This window comes from Poecile atricapillus, chromosome 4 (assembly GCF_030490865.1).
Source record: "Poecile atricapillus isolate bPoeAtr1 chromosome 4, bPoeAtr1.hap1, whole genome shotgun sequence".
NCBI classification, from domain to species: domain Eukaryota; kingdom Metazoa; phylum Chordata; class Aves; order Passeriformes; family Paridae; genus Poecile; species Poecile atricapillus.
The window spans coordinates 21,264,490-21,285,395 of NC_081252.1; positions in this window are offsets into that span (position 1 = coordinate 21,264,490).

Below are 20,906 nucleotides of genomic sequence, written 5' to 3' on the forward strand. Positions count from 1 at the left end.
GTTCATTTTGATTCCTCTCTGGATTATTAATCAAGTTGGTTAAAGACAAAATGGCTCCAGCTTTCATGGAAAGCTGTAGGGATTTTGACATGCTGTAAGCAGAGTAGAGAGAAGTCTGCTTCAGGGGCCTGATGAAATGAATGCTGATTCACTGTTAGCTTTGATCTCTGGCTGGTAAGGTTGGCTTATTCCTTACAAATATTCCTTTTCATCTCCTTTACAACCTCTTTCCTGAAAGTATGGCTATGAGTTCTTAACTGAACATAATTGAGTTATGGTGACTTTATAAGTGCTGTCTGTGACTAAACCCTGGTAACCAGCTGTGTGATTATTCTGATTTAGCTCCAGTTCTAGGGAAAAAGTGTTAGCCCTAATGACATCACTGTTTTTTGAGATAAATGCAGACTGACTGTAGATTATTATATCCTCCCTTTTGTGAATATGGATACCTACATGTATCCCGAGGATGTGTTTTATGTGACAGTAATTGAGCAGAGCAGGATGGAAAAAAGGGTCTGCTGAACTGCAGAGAACTGTAAGAACACCACTGAGGATGCTTATGGGATGCTAAATCACACCCTGCATGAACATCCACTTTTTGTTTACACAAAACTTAAAGCATTCTTCACCCCACCTGTCTTTCCTTGACATCTGCTTTTCCCACATGCTCAAGCAGTGAGATATGTGCCACCCTGAATTTGTTTTCTTCCTGTGTGTGTTCTCCCTAATCAAATGCCACAAGCAACCACCCAGTTACTGGTGATCTCTGTATATTAACCTTCTCCTGGTGTGCTAGCCAAGTCCTGTCAGCAGTCACAAGAGGGTTTGGTCAATGTGGGTGACCAAAGACAGGTGTGGCTGATTTTTTTCTTTTTGTTTTGTCTCCTCTCATCTACCACCACAAGTTTGTCCCATGCTTCGTGGAAAATACATGATCTTGGAATAACTGGTACAGTTGTGTGCAATTAAGGACTAGCAGAACAACTTAATAACTAAAATGATATCACCAGCACCTCACCACCAAAGCAGATGCCAGAAAATGCAAAATATCTTAACTTACATTATTGCAAAAAAAAAAATCCAATACAGGTTATTTGCTTGTGGGGTTGGCAGCTTAGGGAGGAAGAGTTTTGGTAGCAAACTTGGAGCTGTTGCCAGCAAATATAACAGCACCTGGTAGATGCTGATGTGGTGTTGCACAGCTGTGGCTCCACTGCACTATTTGGAGCCATCTACACTGAAAGGTTTCCATGTAATTATGGGAATGCAAGACATTTAATGGAGTCTGCTACTTGTGAGGTCCTGGGTAAGAATCTGAATGCCAGTAAGAGATGGAAATAGCTTGCTTTATTAACAAGCTTGTGAGTTGGGAGAGGGTATTTCAGGGTAATTATTGTTTCCAAAGGCATCAGTAGGGCTCCTGTTTGTCTGTTCTGGATGAAGATACTTTTCAGACAATAGAATTCAGTTTTTGTTAGGGAATCCATTAGTGGAGACAGCAACAAGGCCTCAAATGAGAAAGTCTTCTATCTGCAAGAAATTAACTTGTTCAAATATCATGCAGAGGAGTGTTATTTTTGAACTCATTGCAATCCATAAGCTGTCAGTGAAACCTGCCGTGACCCTGGTATGTGATAGTCAAAAGAGATGGCAAATGAGAAAAAGTTGTAGCAATTTCTTTTTTCTACTTCTTCACTTGAAGACATCATGGTAAATCTCATCTTGCCAATCCTCTCCCTCTCCAGAAGTTAGGTTAGTGTTTCCTTTGCTTTGGTGCTGTCTGGTGTAGAAAGAAGACACTTTAAGAGAGTAGACCTGAGGAAAATACCCTTACATCCTGAGTAGTGGAGCTTTTGTAAAAAAAAATTAAAATTTCATTGAAAAGTAAAAAAATAAATCATCCAGGTTATTTTCAGAACCAGCTGATATTTGCTTTAATGCCCAGTGCTTTATCTTCCTGTTCTTACCTTGTCCTGTGGTGAAGGCCTCTCAGGGTGTCTAATATAATAATACTTCAGAATGGAAGCAGAAAGGGCAAAGTAAAATATGAAGAGCAAGTCACCAAATTGTATTAAACTTTCTTAAATGTGTTAAGAACAAGAACAGAGTCAGGAGATTTTTGCATTACTTCAGAGGTATCTGGATGAGCAGTTACAGAAGAGGAGGGAAGGTTCCTCTCTGAAGATCCAGTAGCTTGCCTTGAAGACAGGAAAGTTTCAAGTTTTGCTGTATTGGTTTCAATTTTCCTTTTGAAGGAACTTTAATTTAACTGCTTTAATTTGAGAAGTAAGGATTAAGAGTCTAATTGCAAATCTAATGACCTGTTTAAGAAAATGTGGTTAAGCTCTGGGCATTGGAAAATGTATCATAGTCCTGTTGCCACCATGCAGAGTTTCAGAATGTGGCATTTTGGAAGGTTTAGTTTCAAAGTCAAGCTTTCCATTTCATCTAAAAAGAATCTCTGGGGGAATCCTTCAAGATATCAAATCTGGACAATTTTTTATCTATCTGGACTGACTAGAACTGTTTTCTTCAGGAGACTGACTGGATGACCTCCTGAAGGGGTGTCTCCATTTATTTGTGTTTTGGGATGGGGGGAAGGCCTAGGGATAGCACCAAGGGATGTAATAAATGTAGTAGAACAAGTGAGATATGGTCTCCACAGGCCTTGGCTGTTATTAGCCAAGACTTAAAGTTCCAGGAAACCTTGTCAGTCTCTGCTCCTGCCTTGCTAATTCTGCAGGTAGAAGAGCTGAAATTCTCCTCTCAAGAGCTGGTTTTGATGGTGATTAGCACTCTGTTCAGACTTATCTCTAACACTGCTCTCAAGTGCAATGTGGCTTCAGATAATGTCTTTTTTGGAGTCCAAGATTAAACAGTTGTCCAAGATTAGAGTTTTGCATTAGATCACATTGTTCTCTCAGTAGAACTGGTTTCTGAACTGAAGTACACTTCACAAAGTGACACAGAAAACCAGGCAAGGGATGCTATTCCTACTATGATCCCAAGTGTTTGTTGCACACATAAAAGATTTGTGATCTTAAGTTCTTGTGTTTAAACTTGATTGTACCCCTTGTTGTGGCAAGCCAGATATTTCATACTACCAAAAGAAAGGAGTCCTCCTTTAGACCCCCCTATTTTTTTTTCTGAAAGGAGATTAAACTGTTCAAGAGCACTAAATGGCAGTCTTGCAAATTTCTAGATCAAGTTAGAAACCAGTGTTTGATATGAAACCTTGCATTTGTCCTTTTCCTTCTTCCCCTTAAGCAAATAAATGGCAGGATGGCAATAATGCAAAGCAAACCAATTTCCTTATTTCTGTCCCAGGCCTAGGAAGGCTGGATGGAGATTGCAACAGAAACCAGCTGTCATGTTTCAAATCCTTTGTAGACCTGGACTACTACTGGCCTTGCTGCCCAGTGGGTGTCTTTCCAACAGATGTAGATTTACACTTGTTTAGAGTTTAGAAATATATAATCTGGGGTTAATAAACCATTGAATGATCTACATTCAGCTGCCATGTTCTTCACATTCTCAGACTGTCTTCTGCTTCTGTGACTTCCCCATTCTCCTCCCATCCTAAATCCAGTTATGTTACATTTTGACCTTACATGTTTTTTCTCCAAAAAAAAAATATATATACAGCTGACTACTCAACCCTATACTAAACTCCTGCTTTACCTTGAGGCAGATACTAATATGCATGTGTAATACATTCCAGGGCTGAAGCTCCTACATGGTTTATACTCACAGTCCAGCAGCGTTATGGAGCTCTATTTTACAGGGTGCTGACAACTTTATGAGTTTACTTTAGTTTGTATTCCAAAGTAGTTGCTTAAACTGTGAATTTGCCTTGTTTGCTTACAAATAAGCAATTTATTTTTTAAATGAACTCTTTTTGGCACTTTACTGCTACTCCCTCAGTATGGCGTGTTTAACTACTGTCACAGTTTCATCTTGCAATCAGAAAATATCATAGGAAAGAGACCACTTCCTTAAAATAACAGATACCAAGATGGCCATTTGCAGCTCCAGGTTTCAGCGCACTTCTGCTTACTTACATAAGGAATTTGATTTCAAGGGGGCTATGCATAAAAAAAAAATGATAGTGCCCATATGAATGTTTACATGGTTCAGAATGTGATTAGGTACCCCTGCAAGCAGTGTTATTTTTTCCAGCTCCAGTTGCTGGAGCTGCTAATTGCCCAATGAGACAGACAGCAGCAGAGCAGACTTTCATCAAATATATCCTCCATGAAAATATTCAAGTATTAGATGCATGAAAAGCTATAATAATAAGAAAGAAATAGATTTATAGTCCTCTCCTGAAATGTAACACACACTTTGAGACATCTGGTTTTCCTGGCAATACAGAATAAAATCTTAAAATGCATGGATGTATTTTCTTTCAATAGCATCCTAAATGGGATTATCAAAATGAAACTTTTGGAAAAGTTCTTCTCCTGTATTAGGCACACTGTGCTTGGCATAAGAGCTATGCTGATACAGTGATTGTTTTTCTCTCTATTTCTTTCCTTATCAATACTAAAGATTGAGGTAGAGGCAGGAGAATAACCCTTAACAAAATCACCATTCTGGGTAAAACGGGGGTCATGCTGAATCTGAGTTAAGACTCACAGAACTTTGACAAAAATGCCCATCACTGACTTTGATAAACTTGCTGCTCTGAAAATGGTAAAAGGTTAATTTGCTGTTGCTGTATTAAGTCAAATACAATATTGCTTTTCCACACAACCTTACTTATCCTGAATTGGATTCTGTCTTATCTTTCAGCTAGAGTAAACTTTATATAAACTTTGAATTACTAGTTTGTCTAGCTAATGTCACTCTTGTGTTGTATATATCAGATCTAAATCAAATGCATATTGGAAATGCACCTGTTGGAGGGTCACAATTACAAAGGGACAGCCTGGGAATGGAAAGGATAAAATTGGTCACTGGCAATATCAATCTTTTTTTAAATCAAATAAGCAGGTGATGAAATGACTCAGAGATGTCTGACAATGGGCTTATGCCAGGCCCTAGGGGAGTTACTAAATGCACAACTTAGAAGTCCTTGAATTAGTCCCATTCTGTCAAGGGACTGCCTCAGGCTGGGTGAAGTAGTTTTGTTTCATAACATTTCCGGAGTACTAAGCTCCAGAACTTGCTGATCTGCAGGTTGGTGAAGGAAATTAGAATAACACACACAATTGCCTGCATACTCCTGAATTACTGTGTGCTGCACTGAAGGCAGGAGATCTCCTTCTGCTCCTTCCCAGCCCCTTCACTGTTTAACACTTTATCCTGTGTTCTCTTGATTATACCAGCACAGCTGTTCGTGCACCTGTATGAAAAACCAGACTCAGGAAATTGATCTCAGTGAAGTGGTGTGAGGAAAGCATCTGAGTGGGTGTGGGGTATGCTGTTTGTGGGGTTGGTTTGTTTGTTTATTTTTAATAACCCTGCTTTGAGTAAATTCAGCAGAGTCTCTACAAAATGCTCAAGTGACTGAGAGCAGTTTTGCTAGCTGAGAGAAGAAAAACCTAGAAATCTTAAATGTTGATTGATCAACTGAAAGTTGAAGATGTCATATTCTCTCAGCAATAAACAGTTTGTTAAATGCTCTTCCCTCTAAAGCATTAAGGACTATTATTATTACTATTACTATTACTATCATTATTACGAGCTTAAATCCAGAAAAGTGACCAGATATATTTTTATGTCAGTAAAGGTGACGTACAAAAATGCAGCCATTTACACAAAGTGTATTGGGGGTTATTTTACCTTCCTTCTGTCCCTCACTATCAGGAGGTAATGGCAGGTGATACAGCTGCTAGGAAATGAAAGGACCATTTAAAAGAAAGCTAAGTAACCTGCAGCTACCATGTACATGAAAAGAAAGCACTTTTTACTTTCTCATCACTGTTAAAAGCCCAGTATTTACTTGAGGTGATTTTTGAATTCTGGAAGCCTGTTTAGTTTGATTTATTTGTGGCTTGAGAGTTCAGATGCAAAGGCATATTTGTCATTTAATTCTTGCTGCAGGGCTTGCCAAATACCCTGTGACTCTAATGAACCTGGAGGGAGACTTCTTTACTTATGAACATGCTTTAAATTAAAAGCACCAACTGGCAGCTGAGTTTTGAAGGTTGAGTGCACAACAGGGGGAAAGAGCAAATGGTAGAGCACTCCTCATATCCACAATTGAGGACATTTTTTCCCCTGGAAAGGTGTGCCTTTATGGAGATTTCAAACAGAGTTTTCTCCACCATGCTGCTCCTTGTCCTTTTTCCTGAATGCCAGCGTAAAAACCCGGCTTTATTGTTTCTCCATTTTGCTGTATGCTGAGCACCTTAGGCAGTATATATCTGGTTGCCAATGCAATGGGTAGTAGAAGGAGCTTTGGAAAAAGCTGAAAAATTAATTTAAAAAAAAAAATTTGATCTCGGGAAATCATCTTCCTTCTAATGATCTGTGAAAACCAGAGCAAAACAGTGTCTAGTCCTAGCAAAGATACAGACGAGGTCCTCTTGGTGGGCAAATCTGGTAAACTCAGGTTTTCTTTGACAATTATAAGCATAGAAGCTACTTCTTTCCAAAGGCTCACATAATAACATTTCCTCTCTGCAGGGTGAAAACTGAACTCTTCCTTTTTCCCCTTCCCATTATTGGAGCTACATCTTGACAGAAGCTTTGAAGCATCTGCTTGGTGCCTCTTGCCTTGTTTTAGCCTTTGCCAAGGAATTGCCACAGCATGGGAATATTTGGAGGCAGCAAGCCCTGTGCCCCAGCTGCTGCAGTGAGCCTTTCTTCCTTTTGGATTCTGGCTCTTCCTTGGGGTTGCTGTGGATCCCAGTGCACCTGCAAAGCCCTGTGAATGTATCAACCTCTTCTGCCTCCCAAGAAGGTGCACGAGTTTCTCTCAGCACAGCAATCCTCCCCACTCCCAGAGGGTTCCAAACGGTCTTTCCGTGCTTCTTGACAGGAAGTAGGAAAGCATTGAACTTCTGCTGTCGTAGCTCAACAGCTTAGTTAGTGTAGTAAATCTATGATGAGGAGAAAAAAAAAAAAGGATGGCGAGGAAAAAAACATCTAAGAATTATTTGGACAATTCATAAACCAGGGATATCTTGACCTTGGCATCAATTTACCCCTTGGTTTCAAGGTGGGGCTTTGGGAGTGTTTCTATGTTAGTGTGTGTTTGCTTATTTGTTTTATTCCTTTACTGAAATGATGTTCGTAGGCTTAAATCACAATTTAGGCTGAAGTCTCTTCTTTCACTTTATTATAAGGAGCTATGAATGAAGATAAAGTGGCTGGTGAGCTGGTACACAAATGAGGTTAGAAATCTCAAATGTTCTGTGCTTCCCAGCTTGAACTGGAAGGAAGAGAAATGACAGGGGAAGCTCTGATATATTATGTTTTTGTGACTGGAGAAAATTCAGCACAACAAAAAGCTGAGCTCTTGGAACAGAGGAAAATGGGATTAAGGTGCAGACACTTTGCCAGACCTGAATGCTTGTGGTTTAAATTAGGCTTTCATCCATAAAGAGATATAATTATGTATTTATCTGTTCATTTTTCAGAAAAATATTTTGGCTTTAAATTGAATAAACCTCATAAATTTGAAAGGGACTGTGGATTATGTATGTATATGTAGAATATATTTTCATATAAACTAGCATAAAGCAAATCCTAAAATTGCTAGGTGTTATCATGTTGAGACAGATAAAAAGTAGGTATTATTGAGTGTGATAGTATCAATCCTTTATTAAATCTCTCTAAATTTTTGAGGCACAAGTGAACAAGTGAGGGCTTTGGGGAGAAATCCTATTTTTTGATGGATCTTGTTTCTCAGTTAGTGTAGGATTAACTTGTACTCTGCTTGAAGTTAGCCATTCTAATGACCTTTAAATTCAGGGATGTTCACCTTCATCCTGCTTCAGATCCATATTGCACCTGGACTGTGGGCTGAGCAAACAGTGGGATGTGGCAAAGCAGTAAGGATGAAGAGGTGAGTTTTGATGCACTTCTGTGAATCATTTCCTCCTCTGTGGAGGCACTCAGGTACTCCCAAGCAGCCAAGACCTGGCCAACAGGTGATTTGCGGAGTGAAACCGTCAGTTTTACAACATCCAAGAATAGTGGTGAAGATGTGCACATTTTGCAGCTCTCAGATAAACATTCAGACAACAAACTGAATGGTTACTAGCCCCTCTGCACTTTGTTGTATTAAAGGCTGTCCTGTAAAAACAGACTAGGTTGCTACCTTTTTTATCTCAAAGCTGGTTCATTTTCCCCTTAATTTTTAATAGAAGAACATCTAAAGAGTTGCATCAGTTCCCTCTGTGTGATTGGTTGACTGCACACAGTTGACGACTCCCACTTTTAGGGACAACAGGATCATCTGCAGACATTACTTTTCTGCCAATTTTCATCTGTTTTATTTCACTGTAGTTTCATTCATTCTCATGAAAAACAGTAATTCTGGGTTTTTACCATCAAATATCCCAGCTTCCAAGCATCCAGCTCAGATTGAAAGGCATAACTGAAATCTCCAGTAAGCATTCTGTGAAAGAAATACAGACACATTTAAGCAGCTCTAGGAAAACTGCCTTGTGCATAAATCTTTACCAGATGCAAAACTTCCCATTAAAGATACTTAAGGCTACAGTAGTTGCAGCTTCAAAGACAGGGAGTCACAAGAGCTGAATTACCCATTTCCACGTGCTTCATCTGCAGTCTGCTTCCCTTTAACATGCTGTATTACCATCTGGGCCTGCTAATTGTGCTTCACGAGTGCACATTGTAACTGACTTGCCAAAAGCCAAGGTATTAATCTCTCTAATCTTCCACTGAGGTTTATGTTCCCACAGTTGTACTGAATTTCAAATTGGTTGTTGTGTGGCCATGGTAAACGGTGGGGCAGAGACTCTCTGTGAACTTTTAGAGAGATCAGTAAAAACAGAACCTAATCTGTTATCCATGAAAACAACTACTAAACCAATAACTGCTTTACAACCTTACTGAGGTTGGTCATACCTCATACAGTTGATCTTGACCCATCAATCTGGCCTGTCCAGTTCCCTCTGCAGGACCTTCCTACCCTCCAGCAGACCGACAGACCAACCCAGCTTGGTGCCATTTGCAAAATCACTGAGGGTGCATTCAATCCCCTCATCCAGATTATTGATAAAAATATCAAACAAAACTGGCCCCAGTGCTCAGCCCTTTCAATGCAAGATAATTAACTGATTGTTCTAAAACATATTTATAGAACTACCACAATATATTTTGCACCACTGGCAACTTTTTCTCAAGGTGTGAATTAAGGAGTTTTGAAAACCAAGGTGCTTCCTGTTACAAGTTGGACTTCATTCCTTTTTAATGGGGTTTTAAATATGGAGCCTGTGTAGAGGGTGAGCAGAGCTGCAGCACCACAGGTTTGAATGTGAAACTTCACAGCATCCACCAAGCTATGGAGAAGCTCCTCCCCATGGCAGCTCTCCATGGGGCCTGGGTTTCAGGGATACCACTGATGCCCTCTTCATAAATTCTTTCTTGCCTTGCAATATATTGGTGGGGTTCAGCATGAGATTTTTTTGCTTGTTGGTTTCAATCTGGTGCTAGCCTTGCTCTTTGACCCTACAGGATCCATCTATGAGAGGTCTCTCAATCAGATATGAACTTCCTCAGGACTGCCTTTCACCCTACTAATGTAGAAATCTGCATTACTAACTGCCAGGCAATGAAGTTTATTCTGTTATGAGCTCATCTGGTCAGTAAGTATTTAATTCCACTGCTGAATCTCACTTTAATCTACTCTGAATTATTTATACACAAGAGCTCATGTTAGAGATCTCCAACAAATCACAGACAGTAAGTACTGAGGGTTGTTATGCCTAATCGTCATGCACCTCTCTTTTATCAATTTATTTCTTCTGAACTGTGGTATTTTACATCTGCATTTCGTTCGAGTTGCCACTTCTCTGCCTCCTTCATGCACTCTCTATTTTCTCCTATTTATTTTCTTGCCTACCCTAGAACCTTCTCTCTATAAGGAAATAAACAGTATCCATGTCTCTAGTTGTAAGTTTCTGCATCATGAAAGAAGGATTAAGATACATGGGAACTATATAGTCTCTTCTTTTCGTGCATGGATACAGCATCTTGTACTTTTCCTTTTTGAACTTTATTCAGTTCTCTTGGGCTCACTACTGAAGTTTGTCCAGGACCCCCTGGATAGCATCCCATCCTTCTGGTGTGTGAACAGCACTGCTCAGTCTCATGTCATCAGCAAGCTTGTTGAGGGTGCACTGGATCTTTATGTCATTGATGAAGACATTAGAGAGCACTGGTTACACAACTGAGCCCTGAGGGACAAGGGACACCACTCATCACTGATCTCCAGCTGAACATTGAGCCACTGAGCACACCCTCCATCCTTACCCTCTGAACAGCCCACCCTCAATTCCATGCCTCTCCAATCAGAAAAGGATGTAGAGTGAGACCATGTTGAAGGCCTTACAGAATTTGAAATGTGTGATGTGGTGCTCTTCTCTTGTCAGTTGTTACCATCCCTCCATCATAGAAGGGCACCAGATTGGTCAGGCAGGATTTGCCCTTAGCGAAGGTGAGCCGGCTGTCTCAGAAAAGTGGGAGAACTTCTTGGGATAACTCCTGAGCTATTGCTCCTGGTGTGGTAACAACAGAGAATTGAGGAGGACATTTTGCATACCCTGCAAATGCTCCACTTTGGTCAAACATCAATCAAGGCACTATCCACATACTTGTTATTACTTAGAGCTGATTTTATACCACCAGACAGCAGGAACTCTTGCATATAAAGAAATGTGAACATCTGTGCTTCTAATCCCCATTCTCTGCTTTACACATCCTCAGCCAACACGGGTCAGGTGTGCCAAGGGTCTGGTGCTGGTACTAAGGACTATCAAAAAATCCCATGGGAGAAAACATACTACTTTCAAATATCTGCTTTCCCAACAGACCCTAGAATAAAGGTAAAACAATGTAATTAATGTAATTAATTGCAATTTATGTTGTAAAAACAATGTAATTAATGTATCTGGCTGTTTTGTTTCCTTTTAGCCACTTCAGAAATCCAAGACCAAAAAAGCATCCAGAAAGCTCCAAAGACTGTGTTTAGCTAAAGAGAATGAATAAGAACTAGCTATTTTTTGTAATCCAGGCTGGAGTAGCAGTTAGGTTTAAATCAACAAAGCAGACAGAAGACATACCCTGTAACACACTTCTGCACAGTGGAAGAGGGAAAATTTATTTTGAAAACACATTGAGGATTTAGACAAGAGAAGCTAATGTTAGAAACAGGATAATGGACTGCTAAGAGACTGAGGTCTTTTGACAGTTGAAGGAATTAATTCTTATTTTGGGAAGCCTGCATTTAGGCTGGAAATTTTCATGGAAACATATATATGGCATTAAAGCAAGCAGTGTAATTTTTGCTGTGAATCTAAAGAATGGGAGGGAACTTGTAAAGGAGAGAAATGAAGGGATAAAAGAGAGAAGGATTACAGATTAAGACTGTTTTACTTCTGAGGCTTTCCTGTGCTTCATACCTTGTCTTTACTGCTGAAAAATAAGTGGCTTAGTCAGGGAGTCATCTGTGGAGACTCAGGCAAAGGCTGATGGACTTTCACATATTTCTATTTTTAATGTAAATAATGGCTATTCCATATCCAAGGTCTGGCTACATGTTTTCTGCAGTCTCGTGTGCTGTGATATGCACCTCACTAAAGGGCACAGCCACAACAGTGACCTGTATGAGCTTTGAATGATGTGTGTTGCTTGATGCTTAACTCATCCTGTACCACTCTCAGCAGCTGGCTGAGATCCTTCCCCAGAAGGAGTTGGATATAGCAGGGCTGAAAGGAACACCCTGTGTGCAGCAACGCTCTGTGCACTGTAACCAGCTCCTTTCCTTGTAGCTAATGACAACCAGATGCAAAAAGCACCAGGAAAAGAGTGTTGTGTGTGAGATTCTAAACCAAAGGGCAACAGGCAATAACCTGCATGGAGCTGTCACGATAGAAATGCAGATTAAATCCATACCATCTCTGTATCTCTGTATCTTTCACCATTTTGGTGGGGGGAGGGGAACTAATAATTCCCTCATGTGTGTGAGGCTGAGGATGATTAGAGGACTTTCCTCCCACCTGTCCTTTCAACCTAGGTATGCTTGAAGGAGAGACGAGTATGTTGATCCCTGGCAGATGGGATTATCCATGTAAGGACAGGTTTAGTAATCTGAATTCCGCATTTGGCCACTAATTTGCCCTTCTTGGAAGCAAGTAAATTGGATGACATTCGTTCATTAGCATAAGATCTGGAAGCTGCGAAAGGAACTGGATCTTTCTGTGCATGTCACAAATTGTCACAGCTAAAAGCTGAGCAGTTTGGAAGAGATGCCAAGCTTGGAGTTTGAGTCTGCTTCTTAGATATTAGCAAACAGAGACATGTGACACCTAAATCCTTTCACAGAGTGAAAGTTCAGCGACTCCAGCTTAGTGGATTTACCTGTCTGGGAGGAAATCCTTGACATAATGTTGAAAATTGAGGAATGGTGAATGCTTCTGTCCCTACTCATCTGGTTGTTTCAGTCCTTTGTTACAGAAGTTGGTTTGGTATTTAACTTCACCTGTGTAGTGCTGTTGGTAGTCTTTTGAAGGAGGAAAGTTCTTTGGACAAAGAGGTCAACATGAATGGTGATTGCTGATTGCCAATTTCTAATAACAGACACCTTGTAATCACTTTTTCCAAGTTTAGCTAAACTATTGATAAAAAATGTGCAACTTCTGAGTTGTTGAGGAGGGTGATGCTACTTTTGAGCCAAAACTGCATGCCAGTTAAACTTCTGAACTCTGTAGCATTAAGCAAGTCCCTTATGTAACTTTTTTTTTGTTTTTCCTTGCAGAAAATAATATTACAAAGGAATTATTGAATAATCTTGTATCTGAATATCACTGTATGCAAAATGAAAATATAGGTAGTGGTAACTCCGTAACTCTAAAGCACTCATTTGCTGCTTTCCTGCAATTTTTCACTAACATGCACTTGGAAAATTTGTGTAATGAACTCCACATGTAAATTCTTCAATATCTATTGAGAAAGAATAGAAAGTTGATAAGTGGGTTTCCCTTCAAAGTGTTGGGGATTTTTAATAAAAAGTGGATAAATTGGTTTGGTCTTATTTCTGTAAAAACCCCTCACGAACACCAGAATACAATAAACTATTTTATCCCTCAGTAATCTGGATCACACTTAGCATTGCTCTTAACTCAAATGTAAACTTTAGGAGTACTGTACCATGCATGTTCCCCAGCACTTTTCTGTCACTGAATGGGCCAGAATTCAGCTAACTTTCCTACAGCTTTGCTAAGATGAGTCATTCCTCCTTTCACAGCGGCAGATTTTTGGACAGCAGCATGTCTTTCTCCATGGAAGGTACATCTTTAGGTGCTGTACCAAGTGGACCTTGGGCACAGGCCAATCTGGACTTTGCTTGGAGGCTGTTTCACTGTGCATGTGCTGCTCTTCAGGTTTATACAGCCGCTGCAGAATGGGTTTAGAGATGCCAGTGCAGCACAGTCAGCTCTCTCCTTTCCACTTGGTGCTCTCTCCCATGCAATAATGTAGAATTTATTGTTTTAATTAACTCACAGAAAATTCATTTCTTGTCCATCCTGTAAAAGCACAGTAAAAGAGTGCAGATGAACACACAGACAAGGCCTTGGGTTTTTTTCAAAAGGCAGAGGAGTGTACATTGCAAATTTTGTTGGAGCAATGCATCTACCTGGCTGGCTCTCCAGAAAGATTAAAGAAATTTTAAGTGTTACTCAGTGTTTTTTTCTCTAGAATCTGAGGTTTCTGTGGGGTACAACCGGCAAGATGTCAAGTCTGTGGCCATGCCTTGTGCCTTAGTGTGGACAAAACCTGGGATATTCTCCTTTATGATAGGATCTCCAGGTTCAAGTGTCAGATTTTTTTAAAACTTCTTACCCCTCTGCATGTCTGTCCATTATAAGCCATCTGATTAACTATTTTGATTAGCTCTGATCTCTATGCAAAGACAGCACAAGTGCATGGATTGTGGACAGGATGAGAGACCCACCAGGAATCAGCAGCTCTTGTGAGTGAGGCTGATGTGGCGTGGGCATTGCCAGGGGCAATTTTTGTGTAGATCACCCTGTGAAACTCAGATGCATGAGGTAAGTTCTATTTTGCAACATATAACCTGGAAGGCAGGAAAAGTTGCATATCTGACTGCATGTGGATGTATATTTGTAGAAACATCTCCATAGATAGGTACACACAGAAAATTAACAGAAGAATCCATGCTACAGGCATTTATCAGTCCTGAAGTGTGCTAACACTTTAAAGATTAATATAATATAATATGTAATATAATATAATAATATAATATGTAATATAATATAATATAATATGTAATATAATATGTAATATAATATGTAATATAATATGTAATATAATTAATAAAATATGTAATTTAATATTATATGATATATTATATGATATTTGCACAAAAAGAGTTTAAATGAAGATTTCAGAGTGTTCAATAAGAATATTTAGATGAGTGTTGCATCCAAGAAAATATGGGTATGACAGATCACGAATTGCCTGTGAAAGACCTGATAACACACTGTGGTTTCTCTAAGCCAATCTAGAAAGCCAGATTAAGGATGGATATGAAGAGTAGAAATGACTGCATTGAATGAATGAATGAATGAATGAATGAATGAATGAATGAATGAAGAGATGTTATCAAATGTCAGATTATCTCAAAGAGGCTAGGTATTGAAATACCATGTCTAATATTTTTCTAGCTTATACCCAGTAGAGAGAGTCCTTTTGGAGATAATGATCTCACAGGTTTTTAAAAGGCTGGGAATTTCTGAAGAACAGAATGATAAAGAAAGATTGGTTTTACTTTGTGGAGTTTTTTTTATCTAATTTTGTTGCCCTAAAGCTCAATTTATCTGCAACTTGATTCTTCTTGGTATGAGGGAAAGCAAGAGATAATAATGGAGAACGTGCTTGGGCTTAGCTGACTTGTAGGAGGGCAAAATGCCCCAGCTCGTGACATTTGCTGCTGAAGCTCCAAGGACTATTCATTGGGTGTAGGTAGCTGAAGGCCCATATTTTCTTGACTGCTAAGTCAGTTGTAGTTAGTTGCACAACTCAATAAGAGTGAAAGACCTTGTGGTACAGTGTAATTTGTGTGGTGGAGGGAGTTTCTTTGGGAGACTGAAGGTAAGCACAGATGTTGCCAAGAGTGTGGAAATATGCTTTATGTTTGTTTTGAAGTGTTTACTTGTCAACCAGGTATTTCTGGTAATCATGGGGATACCATCTGATTTTGTGTCCTTAAACTCCCCTGGGTATTGGTATGAGAGGCTGGTGACTTGTTTTGAGCTCAAGACTCGAGTAACTGAAGAGTCATGAAAACTAATAGAAGGATAACTGGATTTCAGAATTTTGATAAATTTGTGGCCATACTACTGTCCTACTGAGTCCCTATGTACTTCATCTTCTGTGCTTCAGTTGTCCCACCAAGAAAATTGCCAGAGGCAGCCTCTTTCTACAAAGCCTTTGAACAGCTCTAGAATTAAAGCCTCTTTTCAATATTGTGTGTTGCATGCAGGTGAATGTGAGGCTGCTCCTTTATATGAATCCAAGGCAGAACTTCTTGGATTGTTCCCGTGGCATAGAAAGGGAAAATAATGCTCAAATGGAGCCACTGCACAAGCCACTGAATGGGCAAGCACAAGCACCTCATGCTGAGGTGTTCATCTGAAATAAATGATCTGACTCCAGCTCTGGAAGTACCAGGTTATCTCTGCTGAGTAGAAGGGATTCTAGAGAACTACAGCAGACATTCCCAATGATGTTTGTAGCATCCCCACTTGTATCTTTTCTTGACACTGCCTCCTTTGCCTGACTGTAGTGCAATCTTCCACTTGTGTAAGTTGTTACTCTGGAGTTTATTCCATCCTAACATGAAAGTCTTGCAACAGAGCAGAATTCAAGACACTTCTAAGTTTTGAAGAATCAAAATCCTACCCTGACCCCTTACTTAGGTTCTGTCTGCAACAGACAGCAACACTAAATCTAAGGAAGAAAACAGACAAGTCTTGTCTTTTTTCTCTTTCCCCTCTGGGAGGGAAAGAAGGGTGAAGACCAAGTTCCAGTAAAATACAGGTAAAAATCTGAGTGTATCTAAATATAGGGGGAGTAAGATTTTTCCTTTTGTGGGAGTTTACATGTGTGTCACTAGAGATTGTTTTTCCAAGTTCAGCAGTCACTTACAAGCATAAAAAATATTATTTTTACACAGTGCTGTGTAATGAAAGATGAAGAGTTGAGAATGTATGTCCATGTGTGCTCTCAGTGCAGTTGTCTGCATACCAGGTCTTATGGACTGGATGCCAAACTATGCTGGTATTTGATGCCTATTGGTGACTTCAATAAAAGAGCAGCAGTTCAGAAGATTTCAGTAGGAACTGTGCATGTGTATAGCCCTGGGAAACATTTGCCTCTTGGGCTATCAGAATCTATTCTATCCTCTGTCCTCTCTTCAAACCAAAATAAACAAGTGCATCAGGGATAGTATATATGATACTGTAATACAAAGAATAAAACTGAATCTGTGGCTTTGTGCTCCTTTGCTGAACTACTAGCTTCAGAAAGAAATTAGAATCGATTTCTTTAAATGTCTTTGTCAAGAGACATGTGGATCTTGCATACAAGGGTTCTGGATCTTCTTTTTCTTGTAGCTCTTTTTATCATCACAAACCAGCACTGAAATTTCTCCCAAATAACTTCGATAACTATGTTAAAGGCAATTTAGTAGGATCTATATTACTAAAGTATAATTTTTCCCAGCAGTGTAATTTTAACTTCATCTAAGGCACAAGACTGCTCCCTTGGGCCTGCTGAAAGCAAATATTGCCGTAGTTCTCACTGTTAAAAGAAAAAAAAAGAAAAAAGAAAAAAAAAAAGAAGAAAAGAGAGAAGAAAAAAGAAAAAAAATCACTGGAAGAAACTTAACCCCAGCTTGTGGAGGTTTTGCCTAGGCAAATAGGGTGAATAAATTTTATTGGGAGTAGCTGCAAAATGATTGTCAGGAGTTCATGGGAAGGTAGAAAGATAAATGGAAGGACTGTGTGAGGAGGATGGTAAAGTAATATTCTTTTACCTCATGTAATAGTTGTTGCTTCTGCATGGAGCTTGAGAGAGGAAGAAGGAGTCTTATGGAAGGTTGAGAGGCTGGGAAATGACAGCCTGGATGAAAATACTGAGGAGAGCAACTTGGGAGGCTGATGTGCAATGGCTGCATAGAGTAACGAAGGAAGAATGCCTGTGTTCCAGCCCTGTAGGCAAGGGCCACTTGTGAAAGAAGTGAACATCTCTACTACACTTGTGTTGATGTACAGGTGAAGATTTCATTAAGCTTTACATTCTGATTTGGGTGATTTTTTTTCCAGTGATAATGTCATTTCTATAGGGATTTTAACAATGTGAATGTTTCGATTTTATTGTGGTGAACTAGGTATTTCGTGAACCATTCAAAAAGCTGAGAAAGGTCTAAAATGCCTTTGGAACACAGATAGCAACATATGCCTGATGTAAATGTGTGAGGTTGTCCCAGCCATTGATGAGTCATACTCCTATCAATGAGATGAGAACTACTTGCAGGCAGTGATTTGACCGCAGTCAGTCACACACAATGGTTGGTAAAGATGCTTTAGCACATATTATCTTTAGACGGTAAAATATAAGCCAGCTGACAACTGGAGTAGCAAGTATACTTCCATTATATGATAGTAGCAGCAAAATTATCGTCTTGAAAGAGGCTCACAAGCAGGGATACTCATACTAGAACTTGTACATGCATTCCAGCACTGGTTCTTACCCCCTTACCCTTTTCAAACTCCAGAAGAAATAAATACTAACTTTTAGACCTGTTCTGAGGTCAGGTTTGAAGGATATTTTCTTTAGGAGAGCAGCAAGATCCCAAAGTGAGAACTGTCTCATTGAAGTATCTCTCAAGTCAGGCCTTGCTCTTGTGAGCCTGAGGGCTGTTAGCTTTAAATGCATCAGCAGCTGCTAATTGCTGCAGTACAGCAGGAGGAGACCCGGTCTCCAGAGCACTGCTGCAAGATAAATAGTAGTGCTGATTGTGGTGTGTGAAATAGCTAGATGCCAAATCAACACCAGGATTTACCTGCTCTGCAAGTGTTAAGAGGATGGAGTTTTTCAGTGTTTTTGGTTTTTTTTTCTTTATTTTGGCTATGATTCTGGCATAAACTAGGAAAGGAAAAAGTTCACTGTGTTTAACCATGACACTCTCAGCATATGTAGATTTATGTAGATTTACTTGGAAAGTGGCGGTTGTGAAAAGTCTCAGTTCTGGAATTTAAGGTTTTATTTCCCATAGGAAATGCCTGTATTTGTTGATTGTTGGGTCACATAAGAGTTCACCTCTAATGTTATTATTCATTCATTGAGCAAATAAGGATAAGTTGTTAAACTGTCTGCAAGTCCTAAATGAGCCTGGACTGATTTTTGTGCAAAATTCTGCTATTCTCCGACATGTGAACCTGTTATAATGAGTCCAGAGTAGGACCATCAAGATGATCAGAGGGCTGGAGCACCTCTCCTATGAAGACAGGCTGAGAGATTTGGGGCTGGAGATGAGAAGGCTCTGGGGACACCCTATAGCAATGTTCTGGTACCTAAAGGGGGCCTGCAAGAAAGCAGGACAGGGACTTGGTACAAGGGTATGCAGTGATAGGACAAAGGGTGATGGCTTTAAACTGAGAATAGAGATTTCATTTAGATATTAGGAAGAAATTTACAGTGTGTGTGATGAGACACAGCTTGCCCAGATGCCCATTCCTAGCAGTGTTCAAGGCCAGGTTGGATGTGCCTTATTTTTGAGAGAAAACTTTTGAAGTTACTCTACTGTGTACAGATTTAAAAGCTTAACTTCACTGCTGTGATTTACAGTCTTGACTTATGTTGTTTCTGAACTGCCTGGAGACAACACGATAAATATTTTCCCTTGCTGTATTCAAGTATACTCCTGAAGGATTTCTTTTGTCATTGAGTTGTTTCTAGGAATATTGCTGACTGAATTGTAAAATGTTAGGTTGATACCATGGCTGTCTACAATCAAATACTGTCTTGCTGAATAACTTGGGGTTAGAGTTAATTTTGAGAGTAAAATCATCCAGTAAATTGTAGATTTTGTCTGGTTTTTGCTTTGTCCTTATATTGTATTTGAATGAGTCCTGAAGCTCAGGCTGTAGTGTTTGGCAGATTGTTTCTGAAACAACAACTTGAATAAAATCCACCCAAAATCCAGCCAAAATGAGCCCTGGCCTCTGGGGAAGGCTCTTCTCAGTGGGCTGGATACTGTCATCTCACACTGTTCCTGGGAGGAATTAGGGAAGGAATTTAGATACTTTCCTATATCGAATAGTTTTCTAATGGGTATTAAAAATTGCTTTACTCATTACTGTTATCTCTTTAGAAAACACTCCTTTATACTTGCAACTTTGTCACTGAATTCTCCAAATTTTTAAGGGCTGGATTCTACCTACCTGCACTGCTAAATGAACCATATAGATAGTCTGGGAACACTCTTGTGTTTGGGGTTAAATCCCATGCTTGCTCCATTCACTGCTGCTCTAAGGGATCAATTAAAGAAGGTTTTACTTTAATCTACAGCTGACTCCAGCCTTTAGGAACGCATGCATTTGGGTATTTTTGGGCACATACAGGCTGTACCTAACCTAACATCTAAGAGATCTGAGTATGAAGTAAAATGAATTTGCATTTCCAAATTTGTCGTCTTTGCTAATTAGCATAGCCACAGGCAAACTCAGATAGGTCTTTAAGGAAACCTAGAGAAAATCTCAGAGGGCATAACCATTAGAGAGGCTGTGTCATTCCAGCTAATCAGGGTTTAATTTTCCTCCCCTCCACTTCCTAACCTATTAACTGAACTGTGCTTGTGGATAATGGCTTTAGAAGTCAGTCTGCAGTCAACTATATCTTGTCAAAAGAAATTCCACTCAGTGTATGAGAAATTCTGTTTGGGAGATCAGATTTCTGGATATGTAGTCCTTGAAAGTGCAGCTATTACATATTCAACAACCAGCTACTGTTACCTGGCTGTGATGCCATGAGACACTGATTCTGTTTCTTTTTTTTGCCTGCCTACTTCAAAGTCTGTTGTTTTAAGGCAGCATAGAACACCAATTGATGTGAAAGTGATTTGGAATCTTTATTGCTCCACTGGCACACAGGAAATGACCGTAAATGTGTCATTCAAATGGGAACTTTTTGCATATTTTTTTCCAGAAAACTACGCAATGTGTAAGTGATAATTAGCTTTGATGCACAATTTTTTAATGGAACAGCTGTCCATCACCACTACTGTTATTCAAAGCAGTTTTCTGATTATGAAGCAATAGTATTTGGAGGATTCTCTGATGCTAAGTGACCTGTAAACCAACTGCACCTAGCACATGGACCATTAAATGGGAGTGGAGATGGTGCTTAACTTCAGTAGGATGTGTGCTGCTTTGCAAGCTGTCAACCTACAGAAGAGAGCAAAACAAAAGGTGCATGAGAACTGCTGCTGAGCAATGCTACAGGATAAAAAGTTCTCATGCAAAACATGGGCACAAAATGTGTTTCCAGATCCCTCCTTCCTGTTTGTCATCATATGACATGTTTAAGTGTCCCCATCACATCAACTGAGCCCATTGGTTTCACGTGACAGCATCTGCTCCAAGGGTCCATGTCCCCATCTGAGATGTGGGAAATGGGCTGTA